The sequence below is a fragment of the Bubalus bubalis genome, chromosome 5, assembly GCF_019923935.1.
Source record: "Bubalus bubalis isolate 160015118507 breed Murrah chromosome 5, NDDB_SH_1, whole genome shotgun sequence".
Classification (NCBI taxonomy): domain Eukaryota; kingdom Metazoa; phylum Chordata; class Mammalia; order Artiodactyla; family Bovidae; genus Bubalus; species Bubalus bubalis.
Window position 1 is genome coordinate 36,702,968 of NC_059161.1, and position 16,365 is coordinate 36,719,332.

General features: G+C 45.9%; 1 non-coding gene across 1 annotated transcript; it reads right to left on the minus strand.

Annotated features, from left to right (window-relative positions):
- Positions 1–5,982: 5,982 nt before the first annotated feature.
- Positions 5,983–6,145, minus strand: LOC112585347. The gene has a single exon (XR_003109816.1). It is a non-coding gene; the product is annotated as a U1 spliceosomal RNA (small nuclear RNA).
- Positions 6,146–16,365: the final 10,220 nt, after the last annotated feature.

The following is a 16,365-nucleotide window of genomic DNA, read 5'->3' on the forward strand; positions in this document are numbered from 1 at the left end:
TGTTTTATAACAGTAGTTGCTCCCCATTTTCTTGCTCTCCCCAGCTCCTGGCAACTATTAATCCACCTTCTGTGTCTATGGGTTTGCCTCTTCTGGACATTTCACAGAGATGGAATCAAATAATAGGTGGTTTTTGTGACTGGCTTCTTTCACTTAGCTTATTTTCAAGGTTCATCCACATTGTCATACATCAGTACTTCATTTATGGCTGAATAATATTCCATTGTATGGATGTCCCATATTTGTTTTTCCATTTTATCAATCGGCTATTATAAACAATGCTGCTGTCAACATTTGTATACAAGTTTGTGTGTGAACGTTTATTTTCAGTTCTTTTGGGTATATACCCAGGAGTGGAATTCCTGGGTCATTTCAGTTCAATTCAGTGCAGATCAGTTGCATCCGACTCTTTGTGACCCCATGGACTTCAGCACGCCAGGCTTCCCTGTCCATCACCAACTCCCGGAGCTTGCTCAAACTTATGTCCATCGAGTCGGTGATGCCATCCAACCAGTCTCATCCTCTGTCATTCCCTTCTCCTGCCTTCAATCTTTCCCAGCATCAGGGTCTTTTCCAATGAGTCAGTTCTTTGAATCAGGTGGCCAAGGTATTGGAGCTTCAGCTTCAGCATCAGTCCTTCCAATGCATATTCAGGGTTGATTTCCTTTAGGATTGACTGATTTGATCTCCTTGCAGTCCAAGGAAATTTCAAGAGTCCAACACCACAGTTCAAAAGCATCCTAGTCCAACTCTTCCATTCATACATGACTACTGGAAAAACCATAGCTTTGACTAGATAGACCTTTGTTGGCACAGTAATGCCTCTTCTTTTTAATATGCTGCCTAGGTTGGTCATAGCTTTTCTTCCCAGGAGCAAGCGTATTTTAATTTCATGGCTGCAGTCACCATCTGCAGTGATTTTGGAGCCCAAGACAATAAGTCTCTCATTGTTTCCATTGTTTCTCCATCTATTTGCCATGAAGTGATGGGACCAGATGCCATGATCTTTGTTTTTTGAATGCTGAGTTTTAAGCCAGCTTTTTTACTCTCCTATTTCACTTTCATCAAGAGGCTCTTCAGTTCCTCTTCGCTTTCTGCCATAAGGGTGGTGTCATCTGCATATCTGAGGTTATTGATATTTCTCCCTGCAATCTTGATTCCAGCTTGTGCTTCATCCAGTCTGGCATTTCATATGATGTACTCTGCATATAAGTTAAATAAGCAGGGTGACAATATACAGCCTTGACATACTCCTCTCCCAATTTGAAACCAGTCTGTTGTTCCATGTCCGGTTCTAACTGTTGCTTCTTGACCTGCATACAGATTTCTCAGGAGGCAGGTAAGCTGGTATTTCCTAAGGTAAAGTCTCATCTCTTGAAGAATTTTGCACAGTTTGCTGTGATCCACATAGTCAAAGGCTTCAGTGTAGTCAATGAAGCAAAAGTAGATATTTTTCTGGAATTCTTTTGCTTTTTCTATGATCCAACAGATGTTGACAATTTGATCTCTGGTTCCTCTGTCTTCTCTCGGTCATATGGTTACTATATTTTTAACTTTTTGAGGAATTGTTAGACTTTTCCCCAAAGTGGCACCATTTTATATTCCTGCAGCAATGTATGAAGAGAAGGCAATGGCACCCCACGCCAGTACTCCTGCCTGGAAAAATCCCATGGACAGGAGGAGCCTGGTAGGCTGCAGTCCATGGGGTCTCGAAGAGTCGGACACGACTGAGCGACTTCACTATCACTTTTCACTTTCATGCATTGGAGAAGGAAATGGCAACCCACTCCAGTGTTCTTGCCTGGAGAATCCCAGGGATGGGGGAGCCTGGTGGGCTTCCATCTATGGGGTCGCACAGAGTTGGATACGACTGAAGTGACTTAGCAGCAGAAGTAGCAATGTATGAAGGCTCTAATTTCTCCACAATCTCCTAACTCTTTGATTCTAGCCATCCTAGAATGGCTGGTGTTTCATTGTGGTTTTGATTTGTTGTTGCTCAGTGTTCAACATGGACTGCAGCACGCCAGGCCTTCCTGTCCCTCACCATCTCCCGGAGTTTTGATTTACATTTCTCTAATTAATGATTATATGGAGCATCTTTTCCTATGCTTATTGACCACCTGCATTTCCTCTTTGGGGAAATATCTGTTCAAATCCCTTGCCTATTTTTTAAATAAGTTGTATTTTTGTTATTGAGTGGTAAGAGTTCTATATATATTCTGGATATTAGACCTATCAGATACATGATTTACAAAAATTTTCTCCCATTCTGTGGGTTGTCTTTTCAATCTCTTGATAGTATACAAGGAAGTACAAAAGTTTTTATTTTGACAATGTCCAGTTTACCTCTTTTTTCTCCCTCTGGCTGTTATGCTTTTGGTTTACCATCTTTGGTGTCATATTTAAGAAGCCAGTGCCTAATCCAAGTTCAGAAAGATTTACACCTATGCTCTCTTCTTCCCAGTGTAACACAGCATTGGTTACTGTAGCTTTGCAGTAAGCTTTGAAATGAGGAAGTGTGAGTCCTGCCACAGTGTTTTCCTTTTCACTATTATTTTAGCTGTTTGGTGTCCCTTGCAATTCAGTATCAATTTGAGAATTAGCTTTTCCATTTCTGAAAAAAAAATAGGGATTGCATTGAATCTGTATGGAAATTTGGGGGGAATAATGCCGTCTTAATAATATTAAATGTTCTTATCTATGACCAGGGGATGTCTTTCCTTTTATTTAGGTCATCTTTAATTTCAGTCAATGATGTTTTATAGTTTTCAGTTTACATTAGATTTGATTTTGCAAGTAACTCATAAAAGGAGATTATCATCTGGATAGATTATCTTTTTTGCATCTAACTTTTAAAAACATTGTGTTATGAACTATGCATACTGACAAGTAGTTACAACACAGATATACAATCTGATAAATAATTATAAAGCAAATACCCACCAAGAAATACATTATCAGCACACCAGAAACTTCCTCCCAGGCCTATTTCTTCCTCCTTGGTCATTTTCTTGCTTTTTAAAAACTGTTCACGTATACATCCCTAAACATAGTAGTATAGTTTGCCTGTCATCTAATTTTTTTTGTTTTGGCCACACCATGTGGCTTGTGGAATCTCAGTTCTCTGTCCAGGGGTTGAACACAGGCCCTCAGCAGTGAAAGTGTTGGACCTTCAGGGACCTCCCTGAACTTTATGTAAGTGGAATCACACCCTATGATCCTTTTTGTGTCTTCTATTTTTTAACGTGTTTTTAAAATTTTAATTGAAATAGAGTTGATTTACAATGCTGTGTTAGTTTAAGGTGTACTGCAAAGTGATTCACATACACATATATATTCTTTATTTACATTCTCTTCCATTACAGTTTATTGTTAAGATATCGAGAATAGGCTCAGCTGGTAAAGAATCTGCCTGCAGTACAGGAGACTCAGGTTTGATCCCTGGGTCAGGAAGATCCCCTGGAGAAGGGAAGGGCAACCCACTCCAATATTCTTGCCTGGAAAATCCCATGGACAGAGGAGCCTGGTGGGCTGCAGTCCATGAGGTCGCAGTGTCGGACATGACTGAGCGACTATGACTTTCACTTTCACTTTCTGTGCTATACAGTAGGTCCTTGTTAGTTATCTATTTTATATATCAGTTCAGTTCAGTTCAATCGCTCAGTCGTGTCCGACTCTTTGTGACCCCATGAATCACAGCACACCAGGCCTCCCTGTCCATCACCAACTCCCGGAGTTCACTCAAACTCATGTCCATCGAGTCAGTGATGCCATCCAGCCATCTCATCCTCTGTCAGTCCCCTTCTCCTCCTGCCCCCAATCCCTCCCAGCATCAGGGTTTTCCAATGAGTCAACTCTTCGCATGAGGTGACCAAAGTACTGGAGTTTCAGCTTCAGCATCAGCCCTTCCAATGAACACCCAGGACTGATCTTCTTTAGGATGGACTGGTTGGATCTCCTTGCAGTCCAAGGGACTCTCAAGAGGCTTCTCCAACACCACAGTTCAAAAGCATCAATTCTTTGGTGCTCAGCTTTCCTCACAGTCCAACTCTCACATCCATACATGACTACTGGAAAAACCATAGCTTTGACTAGACGGACATTTGTTGGCAAAGTAATGTCTCTGCTTTTGAATATGCTATCTAGGTTAGTCATAACTTTCCTTCCAAGAAGTAAGCGTCTTTTAATTTCATGGCTGCAATCACCATCTGCAGTGATTTTGGAGCCCCCCAAAATAAAGTCAGCCACTGTTTCCACTGTTTCCCCATCTATTTCCCATGAAGTGATGGGACCAGATGCCATGATCTTAGTTTACTGAATGTTGAGCTTTAAGCCAACTTTTTCACTCTCCTCTTTCACTTTCATCAAGAGGCTTTTTAGTTCCTCTTCACTTTCTGCCATAAGGGTGGTGTCATCTGCATAGCTGAGGTTTTTTATATTTCTCCCAGCAATCTTGATTCCAGCTTGTGCTTCTTCCAGCCCAGCGTTTCTCATGATGTACTCTGCATATAAGTTAAATACGTAGGGTAACAATATACAGCCTTGACGTACTCCTTTTCCTATTTGGAACCAGTCTGTTGTTCCATGTCCATTTCTAACTGTTGCTTCCTGACCTGCATATAGGTTTCTCAAGAGGCAGGGCAGGTGGTCTGGTATTCCCATCTCTTGAAGAATTTTCCAGTTGATTGTGATCCACATAGTCAAAGGCTTTGGCATAGTCAATAAAGCAGAAATAGATGTTTTTTCTGGAACTCTCTTGCTTTTCCCATGATCCAGCAGATGTTGGCAATGTGATCTCTGGTTCCTCTGCCTTTTCTAAAACCAGCTTGACCATCTGGAAGTTCGCGGTTCATGTATTGCTGAAGCCTGGCTTGGAGAATTTTGAGCATTACTTTACTAGCATGTGAGGTGGGTGTAATTGTGCGGTAGTTTGAGCATTCTTTGACATTGCCTTTCTTTTGGATTGGAATGAAAACTGACCTTTTCCAGTCCTGTGGCCACTGCTGAGTTTTCCAAATTTGCTGGCATATTGAGTGTAGCACTTTCACAGCATCATCTTTCAGGATTTGAAATAGCTCAACTGGAATTCCATCACCTCCACTAACTTTGTTCGTAGTGATGCTTTCTAAGGCCCACTTGACTTCACATTCCAGGATGTCTGGCTCTAGGTCAGTGATCACACCATCATGATTATTTTATATATAGGAGTGTATATATTTTAATCCCAAATACTTATCTTATCCCTCCCACCCTGATCCCCTTTGGTAACCATAAATTTGTTTTCTATGTCTGTGAGTCTATTTCTGTTTTGTAAATAAGTTCATTTGTGTCATTTTGTCTCTTGTTTTTTTTTTGCTCAATTTATTCCTGTGAGATTCATCTATGTTCTCAGTGAAGCTGCAATTCTTTCAATTTCATTGCCTGCCATACAGTATTCCATCGTATAAATAAAATATCTATCCCATCTACTGTTTTGGGACATGTTGGATTGTTGGATAAGCAATGCTGGAATAAGCATACATTCTTTTTTTAATCAGGAAAAAAGTTACTAAGAACAATTCTCAGCAGCTGGAACAGCATATTCATGAACTTTGCTCTGCAGAGGTCAAAGAGCAGCTGCTTTCCTTCTGAGTCACTTAGGAAGCCCTTGACCTCCTCCTGAGAGGACCCAAGATCATGAACAACCCCGGGCTGTCAATGAAGCTGCTCGGCTTTTTACTGGTGTGAATAGTTCTAAGCTTGGATTGTGCAACCAGCCTTGGCTTTGGCACATGGCCACGCAAGAGCCTGGAATGGACTCTCCCTGGATCATAGTCATTTAATCCTTCAGAAGGTCTTTGAAGGACAAGGGAGGACAGAAGGACAGAAGACATCTTCTGGCGAGCATCTCTGTCACAGATCAAGTCGACTAGATCTTTCCCTATTTATTGACGTGAAAACCCTTCACCCACCTCCCCAGGCTTTTATTATACTTCATGTTTTTAGGGAAAAGCACAAGTGCCCCTCCCCCACTACCACAATTTGCAATAAAGTTTCCTACATTTGGGGAAATTGCAGGGGTCAGCACATCTGAAGTGCAATGGATAAACCTTGTCCTGGGAAAACCATTTTTGAGATCATGGTATTTCTCCAGCCAGGTAAGCATGTGCTCAGTCTGTCCAAGTCTTTGCAACACCATGGACTATAGCCTGCCAGGTTTCTCTGTCCATGGATTTTCCAGGCAAGAAGACTGGAGTGGGTTGCCATCCCCTTTTCCACGGGATCTTCCCAGGCCAGATGGAACCCAGGTCTCCTGTGTCTCCTGTATTGCAGGCGGATTCTTTACCACTGCGCCACCTGGGAAGCCCTTCAGGTAAGTATAGCGGTTGGTTATTTTACATGCAATTTTGAGCAAGAGAACCCTTGGCATTCTCTGCACTGGAAAACATTCAAACAACATTCATACTTCTCATTACAGGGGGAAAAAAATGGGAAAGACATGTAATGAAATAGCTTCAAATCACTTAGATTTAAGCTTGAGGCCAATTTTCCAGTCTGATGGCACTGATATTGCCCAGATGGGTCTGGGGACTAAGCAGAAGTGTGGGAATCATGACTCCCAAGTTGGTGGGTGATCTTAAGCTGCCTAATGTGGTCTCTGCGAAAAGGAGCCAAGAACTCTGGACACCTTGCCTCTCAACACAGGTGCTGGGTTCTGCTTCTCCCATCTCCATCCCAGGAAATGGTGGTCCTCCAAGGAGGCGTGACCCAGACAGCAAACCCAGAGAAACTCCTGGCTCCAAGCTTCCACTGACAGTTCCTACCCACATGGAATGCAGGGTCCCATCAGCCATGTTTTAAGAGGCCTGTCCTCTCAGTCCTCCCCTCCCTCTCCCTCCTTAGAGGAATTGGTAAAAATCCAGATGGAATCTTCATGTGACCCTGCGTCATCTCTCTAGCATCTCCGCCAAGCCAGCTGGCAGTCGTCTGCTGCGCCCTTGTCCAAAGGGGTCATGTCTAAAGGTCCTGGCACATCATGACAGCCCTCCTTGCCCTGCAGTTGTCTGGCTACAGAACTAGGGGCCCAGACCCCAAGAGGCCCCACAGTCATGGCCAGCAGCCCAGGAACAGATTGGCTTGGGTTTGCTTCTCCCTTGTCCTCCCACCCCAGAAATGGCACAAGGTTCTTCTCCCCTGTCAACCGCAAAGGGGATGGCAATCTGAAGTCTCTCAAACGAAGGAACCCTAAATGATTTTCTGAGCTCAGGTTCAACCTAAGCAGTAATCTATGTATTTGATTTTTAACACTAGAACAGAAGAGGGACTTTTCCTCATGCTGTTGGTAGAAATGTGGGCTGGCTAGCTTTCTCATTTCCCTCTTTGAAGGTGAATATGGCTCATTTTGGCCTTTTCTATGTAGGTATCATGGTGAGCAACAGTTGTGGAAGAGGAACCTGGTTCACGTGGGTCCCTCTCCCTACTCTCCCCTCCCAGCATCCTCAAAGGAGGTGGTGCAAACCCTGACATGCTCACATGAGCATTGAGCCACACAGATGGAAAACCAGGGCAAGCTGACCAGCCACAGTTGTGCAGTTGTAACTGACCAGGGTTCTTGGCCTCCTTGATCAATAGAAGTTGTTAAGAGGCCAGACAAGAAATTCAGGCAAAACTTTATTGGAGTGTCTGGTGTAGCAGGAGGGATGGATAACAAACAACAGTTTCCCTTGCTTGCTCACTCTCTGTGCGGGGTACAGGAGAAGAGGCAAGCTGGTTCCTTATATGAGGTGAAGGGAGGGTTCCTTATATGGGGTGAGGGGAGGGTGTATTCCTTATATGGGGTGATGGAGGCCAAAGAGGTGGCTTAGGTGGTTTGCCCACCCCTTTGGTGGTGTTACATGCAGGGGGCATGTACACCAGCCTGCTTTTGCTCCCTGGCTCTTCAGACTTGGCAGTTGAGTTTTTATATCTTCTTGTTTATAACTGGATGCATAGTTATTTTTAGTCCCTTATAGTTTCTTTGTATTTTGTTGTTGGAGGAAAAGTTTGTCCAGGTGCAAACACTGCAGCAAAGGCTCCCAGGTCCCAGCCTGTCTCACAGTCAGGGGCCTCTTCTTCAAGGAGCATGGCTGGTGGGTGTATTTTCCTACCAGAGAGACCCTCAGGGTTCAGGAAGATGTGTGTAAACCCTCACCCCTCCATCCCCATTACCTTGAACCTTCCTCTCCTTACCCCAAAGTCTAAAAGCTGTTGCTGCCAGCTTGCCGTGCACCAGGCCCTCCTGCCTGTGGAAGCCCTGAAGACCCTGCCTCTGCCAAGCTCGTATACCACAGCAGCTCCCAGGGTGACCACTACTGTGGTTCCCAGCTGCCTGGGCCAAATTAAAGAATAGTGGGGGCACTTCTCTGGCGGCCCAGTGGTTAAGACTTCGCCTTCCATTGCAGGGGCTGCAGGTTCAATCCCTGGTCAGGAAGCTAAGATCCCACATGCCTTGCAGTCAAAAAGCCAGAACATAAAGCAGAAACAATAGTGTAATAAATTCAGTTAAGACTTTTAAAATGGTCTAAAAAAAAAAAAAAAAAAAAAAAACTTAAAAAAATAGAGAAATCACTAAAGGGAAAGCCCACTTTCCTTTATACCTCTGCCTGGGGACTCACTTTGCAGGTGGGAGTGGCTGAAAGTACATTGCTGGCACCAGGAGTGAGGTCTCTCTCTCCTAGTGGAACACCCAGGTTCTAGTCCTGCTGCTCGGTCCTGGCCATGTTGGTGGGCAGAATTCTAAAAATGCTCCCACTTGATTCCTGAGCCCTGGTCATCTCATAAAACACCGATCTAGGTATTCCTCTGAGGGGATTTTGAAGATGGAATTAAAGGTTTGTTATGATCTGAGTGTTTACACTCCCTTGCACTACCACGCCTCACCAAATTCATATACTGAAACCCTAACCCTGACTGTGATATTAGAAGGTGGGGCCTTTGGGAGGTGATTAGTTTTAGATGTAACGTGAGGATGGAGCCCCTATGATGGGACTGGTGTCTCTGGAAGAAGAGGAAGAAACACCAGAGCTTCCTCTGTCTGCTGTGTGAGGATATAGCAAGAAGGCAGCTGTCTACAAGCCAAGAAGCAGGTTTTCCCCAGGAACCAAATCTGTCGGCAGCTTGATCTTGGACTCCTAGCCTCTAGAACCCTGAAAAACAAATGTCTACTGTTCAAGCCACTCAGTCTGCAGTATCTTGTTACAGCTGCCTGAGCTAAGTCAGGTGGCCTCTTAAGATACAAAGATGATCCAGGTTGGCCTGAACCCTTTACAAGCAGAAAGTTTTCTTTGGCCAGGAGTAGAGGAGGAAGTCAGAGAGCATTGAAGAGTGAGGGAGATTCCATCAGAGGGAGATTTGGCGTGAGGACCCAGCTGCCAGCAGTGATGGTGTGAGTTGTCGTTCAGTCCCTCAGTCGTGTCCAACTCTTTGTGACCCCATGGACTGCAGCACACCAGGCTCTGTCCTTCACTATCTCCCAGTGCTTGCTCAAACTCATGTCCATTGAGTGGATAATGCCATTCAACCATCTCATTCTCTGTCACCCCCTTCTCCTCCTGCCTTCAATCTTTCCCAGCATCACAGTCTTTTCCAATGAGTCAGCTCTTCCCATCAGGTGGCCAAAGTATTGGAGCTTAAGCATCAGTCCTTCCAATGCATATTCAGGGTTGATTTCCTTTAGGATTGACTGGTTGAATCTCCTTGCTGTCCAAGGGACTCTCAAGAGTCTTCTCTTATGAGAGGGCCTGTGAAATGCTACTAGGGATGAAAGAGACCTGAACTCAGCCAATCCTTGAACAAGCTGAGAACACAGTCATTAACGCTGGACTGTAGGACCCTGAATGGAAGACCCAGTTGAGCCATGACAGACTTCTGACCTGAAAGGTCTATGAGATAATAACTGGCTGTTTTATAAGCCACCAAATTGATGCTGGAGAAGACTCTGAGAGTCTCTTGGACTGCAAGGAGATCAAATCACTCAATCATAAAGGAAATCAACCTTGAATGTTCACTGGAAGGACTGATGCTGAAGCTGAAGCTCCAATACTTTGGCCACCTGATGCAAAGAGCTGATTCATTGGAGAAGGCCCTGATGCTGGGAAGGATTGAGGGCAGGAGGAGAAGGGGGTGGACAGAGGATGAGATGGTTAAATAGCATTACCAACTCAATGGACATGACTTTGAGCAAACTCTGGGCAATAGTGGAGGACAGAGGAGCCTCCTGGCTGCAGTCCTTGGGGTTGCAAAGAGTCTGGGACACAACTTAGGGACTGAACAACAGCAACAAATTTAGTGTAATCTGTTACAAAGAAAGAGAAAACAAATATTCCACATGACCCAAAGGGGCTACTTAATCTTTCTAAGTCCCCATGTCTCATTCAGAAAATAAGGACAGAAAATCCAAAGGGTTGTGAATAAGGGACACTGGGGCTTGTAGACAGATCCCTGAGCTTGGGGGCAGAAGGCCAAAAGTCACAAGTTGTGTCACTTTTAGCAAGTTATTTAACTTCTTCTAGTTTCAGTTTCCACACTTCTAAAATGCAGCCAATGGCAGCTATTTTCTTAATAACTGAGTGGCAGTTGGGCTCATGGCCACCCAGCCAAAGACTACATTTCCCAGAATCGCTTGCAAAAGAGGTATGGTCACCTGCCCAAGGCCTCACCAATGAAATGAGAATGAGGCATGTGGGCTGCTTCTAGGGTGGACTTTAAAACATGGCACATGCCCTCCAGCTCCTGCCCCCTCCTATGACTGGAACACTGAGGTGCCAGCCACACAGCTTCAACAAGCAGACAAAGAACATGACTTCCAAGATGGTGGAGAAGAAAGATGGTATGAACCCAGGTCCCTGAATGAGGGGGTTGCCGAGTCACCCACTGGCTTGGCATGTGAGAGAGAAATAAACATGTTTCCTTGGAGCCCTTGGCTATTGGGGGGGGGGGGGGGGCGGGGCGGGGTGCTCTTGTTACAGCAGCCTGGTCTCTGCCTTGACTAATTCAAGCAACTAGTATAGGGAAAACAGGTCCAAGGATGGCAAAGAAGAATCAGGGATGTCATGTAAGCATTAATTAGCCCAGAGCCTCCCTTTCACCTAGGATTTTGTTTTGTAAAATGGAGCAATTATTAAAATATCAAGTGATTTTTTAATCCTCCTCAATAAGTATTACTTCAAGAATATTCTAGAAGTTCAGTGAATCAAGAGATTGTAGTGATTTATTCATTCCACAGATTATCTACTGAGTCCCTATTAATTGCCTGAAGATAAAACACTGAACAAAACAAAATACCCACTTTCAAGGAGTTTTCCTGCTAGGCAGGAGGGAAGTGATAAACAACCAACAAATACATAATGTTCAATGGTGATTAGTATGGGAGAGAAGAGTAAATAAAAGGGTGGAGGCATGCCAGTGAGGGTGATGGGAATGTGTTATACAGGTATCCAGAGAAGATCTCCCTGATGCCACAGCATATGAACAAGATCCGGAAGTGAGGGAGTGTCCTGGGACACCCAGGGGAAGAACATTCTAGGCAGGGGAAACAGTCCATGCAAATGCCCCGAGGAGGAGCACAGCCTATGTGTTCAGGGAACAGCAAGGAGCCTTTGGAGAGGGGATCAGAGGGCAGATAGATCATGAGGGCCCCACAGTCAACATGAGGAATTCAGCTTTTGCATACTGAGAGTCCCTTGGACTGCAAGGAGATCAAACCACTCAATCATAAAGGAAATCAACCTTGAATATTCCCTGGAAGGACTGATGCTGAAGCTGCAATACTTTGGCCACCTGATGAAAAGAAGCAACTCATTGGAAAAGATCCTGATGCTGGGAAAGACTAAGTCTAGACTAAGAACAGGAGGAGCAATTGGAGAGCTGAGTAGTGGGGTGCTCTGAACTCCATGTACAGAGTAAAGCCTGGCTTAGGGGCTACTGTGTCATTGAGGTGAGGGGTGATGGAGGCAGAAATCAAGGATGTGTAGTTCCAGATGCAGAGATGATAGGATATGTGGAGGGGTCGGGTGTGAGTGTGAGCAAATGAGGAGTCAAGGAAGATTCTAGAGTTCCAAGATGAAAGGGCAGAGTTGCTCTTGCCTAGAGGGGCAGGTATGGGGAGGCAACAGAAGGAGCTCAGTTCTGGATGCCTTTGATTCCTACTGGACAAGCCAAGCAGTCCTACTTGGGGAAGGTCTTACTTGGAGACAGAAATCTGGAGGCGGTCAGCATAAAGACGGTGTTTAAGCCATGAGACCAACATCTGCAGAGGGAGCTCTGGGCACTACAAACTAGAAGTGGGAGGATGAGTCAGTGGAACCAGAAAGATGTCTTTCAGCAGTGATTGTTTTATTGTGGCAAAATTAAAATTTTTTTGATATGTCATAAAAATTATCATTTTCACTATGTTGAAGTATGTGATTCAGTGGCATTGATGACCTTCACAGGACTCTGTAACCATCACCACTATTTCCAAAACTTTTTCATCACCCCAAACAGAAACTTTGTACCCCTTAAGTAATAACTCCCCATTGTCTCTTCCCTCCAGCCCTGGCAATATCTACTTTCTGTCTCTAAGGAGTTCCCATTTCTGGACCTTTCACATCAATGGGCTCAGACAACATGTGGTCATTTCTATATGCTTCTTTCATTTACTATAATGTCTTCAAGGTTTACTCATGTTGTATCACGTAATGGCACTTTATTTCCTTTTATGCCAAGTAGTATCCCATTGGATGAATGATGCTTATCCATTCACTTGTTGATGAACACCTGGGTTGTTTCTGCCTCTTGGCTACTGTGAATAATGCTGCTGTGAATAAGCAGTGACTCTTAATGTGGGCTTGGGGAGGAAATAAAAGCTATGAGCATGTCTCCTTCCCAGAAGCTCTTCACAGTCTTCCAGGGGTTTTATTTGGCTCTATAAAAGAGGACTATGGGCTAAACTGATTGAAAACAGCTTTAAAACAAATGGGATTAAAAGAAAATTATCCATACGCATTAAATCTCAATTAGACAGGAAATATATTACACATATACTCAATAGGAACATGGGACCTAAATGTGGAGCACGTACAAGCTATGCTATGTCTTGCTCAACACCTGTTTCTCCACAGAACACACACTCGATAAAGAGGGACCTGGCTGGCCTTGTGCGTGGTGTCTGTCACACAACAGGTCCTCAGTCAATGTCTGTGGGACAAACGGAGCAGCCAGATGACAGTTGCTGGAGTCGCAAGGGACACACAGTGGCCCCTTGGCAAGGGGCAAGGATCTTACCTCTGGGCAGTAACCTGGAAGGGGACCAGGTGAGTCTGTTTTCATCAACTTCCCACAGAAATTGAGCAAATCCTTTACTTACCAACGTGGAAGACAAGGCCCAGGAGTTCGGTGTTTTGTTTGTTTGAGCAGTGCCAACAACAGAAATCACAGATGTCCTATCATGTTGCAGGTTTCTCAAAATACCACTCATGCTCATCACTACTTTTAAATTATGGTCATTACTTGGCCAGCTGCTGCTGGATCATATTTAATGTGCTAATAGAGGCACATATGTTTGTGTATTAGTCACTCAGTCATATCCAACCTTTTGGGACCCCATGGGCTGTAGACTTTCAGGCCCCTCTGTCCATGGAGTTCTCCAGGCAAGAATGCCGATGTGGGTAACCATTCCCTTCTCTAGGGGATCTTCCAGACCCAGGGATCAAACCCAGGTCTCCTACATTTCAGGCAGGTTCTTTACTGTCTCAGCCACAAGGGAAGCCCAGGGGCACATGTATTACTCTAACAAATTTGGTTTTATCAACTATTTTGATAATTATGTTACACTATGTGCTGTGCTTAGTCGCTCAGTCGTGTCTCTTTGTGACCATATAGACTGTAGCCCGCCAGGCTCCCCTGCCCATGAGGATTCTCCAGGCAAGAATACTGGAGTGGGATTGCCATGCCCTCCTCCAGGGGATCTTCCCAACCCAGGATCGAACCAGGTCTCCCGCATTGCAGGCGGATTCTTTATCATCTGAGCCACCTGGGAAGCCCAAGAATACTGGCGTGGGTAACCTATCCCTTCTCCAGGGCAACTTCCTGACCCAGGAAGCGAACCGGGGTCTCCTGCATTGCAGGCGGATTCCTTACCAGCTGAGCTACCAGGGAAGCCCATGTTACACTATATTTGCTATATAATCCATGTATTTTTTCCATCTTTGGGTCTATAGGCACTGGTAGATGGGCAAAGGGGTCACGATATAACCACAGTCAAAAGGCTGCTCCCAGGGCTTGTCTCCATGCCGCCTCTGCCTTCATCCCTGGGACACACAGGTCCTGGATCCAGACTCACACCCGGACTCCACGTCCTGACCCGGCTGTGAGGGCACCTCTCGCCACCAGGAGGCGCTGCTTCCTCCGTGTCAGAGGAAGCCCAGGGGCAGATACAGGGCTTCCTCCCTCCATCTTTGTCCTAATTAGGGCTGGTTAACGGAACCTCCTGGCAACTTTTTTCCTGTTCTCATTCTCCGCTCCCCCACGCCCTTCTCTTCCTCTCCCCCATCCACTCTCTCTTAAAATAAAACTTTCTATAACGGAAAATTTCAAAAATGTACAAAAGTATATGCGAACCCACCGGATGCCATGAGTCAACTTCAACAATTATCGCCTCATGACCAACCTTGTTTCACCTACATCCTACCTGGGGAACTTTCTAAGTATGTAGATACCCAGGTCCCACCCAAGATGGGGGAGTCAGAGTCTTAGGGCTTAGGAAGCTCCCAGGCCGCCCTTGGGGAACCACTTTTACAAACTTGGCCCCGCCTCTGGGATGCCGGCTCCGCCCCCCAGCCCCCAGCCCGAGCTTGCGGGCCTTCTCCCATCTCTGACCCAAGTCCTGTGGCTTCCATCACCCCTCTCGCTCAGGCCCCACAGGACTCCGGCACAGCTGGTCCCTGCCCTTTGGTCGCTCTTCTGCATCTATCTGAGAGCCAGTACTAAGTGACCACACCTCACACCCTTGAGCAATCTGCGGCAGCTACGTTCTGTTGGCTCCTGGGTCTTTCGCTGCCTCTTCCTATGGACAGAGAACAGGCCCCAGAGTCCATCATTTCTAGACTGGAAAGATACTGCTAAGCTATTAAAACTTGACTTGTGAAGCGTTCAGTAAAATCTCAGCGATGAGCTGAACTGGGTCACCACCACCCCGCCCCCACTCTGCAAACCCATAGTTGAAATCCTGACCCTCAGGATTTCAGAATGTGACTGAATTTGGAGACTGGGTTTCCACCCCCCACCTCCGCCGCCAGTATTTAACTGTGACTGCACTGGGTCTTAGCTGTGGCACCAGCATCTTCGATCTTAGTTGTGACATGTGGGATCTAGTTTCCTGACTAGGCCCTGAACTTGGGACCCCACTGGACCACCAGGTAAGTCCCTGGATATAGGTTCTTTAATGAGGTAATCAGGTTAGAGGTCATCAGGGTGGGTTCTAATCCAGTAGACTGGCGTTCTCATAAAAAGGGGAGGTGTGGTCACAGACAGGCACAGATCATGTGAGGACACAGGGAGAGGAGGGCCATCCATGAACCAAGGAGACAGGCCTCAGATGGGACCAGCCCTGCCGACACCTTGATCTTGGACTTCCAGCCTCTGCCACTGTGAGAAGACAGATTTTCTGTAGTTCTTTGTTAGTGCAGCCCTAGCAGAGTAACACAACCCCCGAACAGAAACAAGTCACAAAACAAGAAACATTCCTGAGTTCTGATGAACCAGTTTCTTATGGCTGTCAGAGGCAGCCTCAAGCACCAGACCCAGGTTCTGTATTTGTGTGTGTCCCCTGAGAGGCCCTGGGTTCAGCCAGAAGGAGAATTCTGGTTCCACCCAGTCTCCCTCGCCCCGACTCTCTGGGTGGGTCGGTCACCATCTTTTGCTGCAGCACCTGCTCTGTGCCAGGCTGTCTCAGGAAGTGGTCACCAAGTCCTGATCCCAAACCGGGTCATGAGTTTGACCTGGGACAACAGAGCCCTCATGACCTCCAGCCTGAAGGCTTATGGCAGGTGTTAGACAAAAGTGGCTACACAATTCATGGGCCAGGTGCACAGTGAAATTGCAGGTCCTTGTTCCAAAGTCGTTACCAAGTTCCATTGGTGACAGCCCAGATGCAGGCCCTGCTAAGCACAGGGTCCTGTGATGACTGCACAGACTGCATCCCCTGAAGCCGCCTTGGCTCTTAGGGAACAGCAAAGGGAGGAGCGAGGCCAGCGGCCAGGGCACAGCAGCCTCACCAGGAGCCACTGACTTGTCACCAGCACCTAGAATCAGCCACCTGCCCCTTCAGATCTGAGCCTCATGGAAGCTTCCAGACCATGACCTGGGGGA